Source organism: Cyprinodon variegatus, unplaced genomic scaffold, assembly GCF_000732505.1.
Source record: "Cyprinodon variegatus isolate N-32 unplaced genomic scaffold, C_variegatus-1.0 Scaffold317, whole genome shotgun sequence".
NCBI lineage: Eukaryota > Metazoa > Chordata > Actinopteri > Cyprinodontiformes > Cyprinodontidae > Cyprinodon > Cyprinodon variegatus.
This window is the reverse complement of record NW_015150770.1, coordinates 291,151-292,599: the sequence shown is the minus strand read 5'-3', so window position 1 is coordinate 292,599 and position 1,449 is coordinate 291,151. Positions and strand designations below refer to the sequence as shown.

Sequence of the window (1,449 nt, the reverse complement as noted above, 5' to 3'; positions counted from 1 at the left end):
GGTTCCCCCCTGTGCTGGTTCCACCCTATGCTGCTTCCACCCTGTGATGGTTCCCCCCTGTGCTGGTTCCACCCTATGCTGCTTCCACCCTGTGATGGTTCCCCCCTGTGCTGGTTTCCCCCTGTGTCTGGTTCCACCCTGTGTCTGGTTCCACCCTGTGCTGGTTCCACCCTGTGCTGGTTCCCTTGACATCATGTACAGTAATAATACAATTATGATACATATGTGAATGTTTTGCAACCCTAATTTTCAAAATATTCTTTTGTGTAGAAATAATGCTGCAGAAATAATGAGGAGTCTGTTTGGGCTTTAATGACTGAAACAGAAACTGATGATTTTTAATTTTGGGGAATTTCTGGGTATTTATTGTTTAAAAGGAAGCCAGACAGGAAATAGAAGCTGTTCTCCTCGAAAAACTAAATTACTTCCAATCAGCGCAGCAAGATAAAAAGCAACAGATCTTTTCATGCTTCTGGAGTTATTTCTGTGAATAAACTCGCAGTCAGCTCCTTATTTGGGATAAATCACTGCTTAGAAGCAGCTGAGAGCTGGTTTAAGACTTTTGCACAGTGCTGGACCGTTAGCCTGACCCAGTCTGCTGATCTTACATTAAAATCAGTGGATATTTTTCAGTAAAAGTTGAGTACAAAGGTCAGATTTTAGGACAAAATGATCAGAGTTCAACCAGAAGTGTTTGCATTAACTAACCGATAGAGGAAAACTTAAAACAATAAGCGGAGAAACTGGGTGGGGAACACATGCCATGACAGACTCCAACCAGTAGAACCAGTACGACACAAGAAATAACCCATACTGGTGTAACCAGAACCAAAGAAAAACAGTAAAATGGTCAAATGTAAGGGAAAAAAAACTAATGCAGAATCGCCTTTACTTCATTATGCGTTAAAAAAAAAATGAATATATATATATTCGCTTAAGTGGACAAAACCCCATAAATATGGGCTTCAATAAGAAAAAGTTTATTAGTGAATAGTTAGAAGAGCAGAAACAGTCCAGTAAATATTTGTGACAGTTAATAAATACTCATTTATCTGATTTCCTGTCGCTCTTATAAAACCGCATTCCTCTTAAATTTCACGTTAAAAACCTTTTTACTTATAGAAAAGATGAAAAGTCAAGTTTAGTAACTTACCATGTCCTAAAAACTCGAATCTTTAAAAAAGTTTAGCTCTAAAAACTTGACGCATGTAGTTCTGAACTGCGCGAGTGCGCATGCGCAGAGGTTTCCCCTTATAAGGGCATTTAAAGGGACAGTACCCTCAGAAGGAACATGAATCTGAAAACTGGGAGTAAACAAACCCAAAAAACATTTATAAGGGGACACATTGCCTAAAGACATCAGATCTGAAACCACTTTTTTCATTTCTTGATAAAATCTAACAGAGTATAAGGTTCAGTTCATGAGTTTGATGTAAGATTTAGCTGGAA

The 1,449-nt window shown here is 38.5% G+C and overlaps 1 protein-coding gene across 2 annotated transcripts in view; it reads right to left on the bottom strand.

Moving 5' to 3' along the window:
- Positions 1-1,243, bottom strand: part of LOC107090935 (para-nitrobenzyl esterase-like) — a 33,402-nt gene extending 32,159 nt beyond the window's left edge. For both annotated transcript variants that reach the window (XM_015384588.1, XM_015384590.1), the window contains exon 1: positions 1,154-1,243. The gene's annotated coding sequence lies outside the window, so the exon portion shown is untranslated. The remainder of the gene's footprint in view (positions 1-1,153) is intronic.
- Between the last annotated feature and the right edge of the window lie 206 nt (positions 1,244-1,449).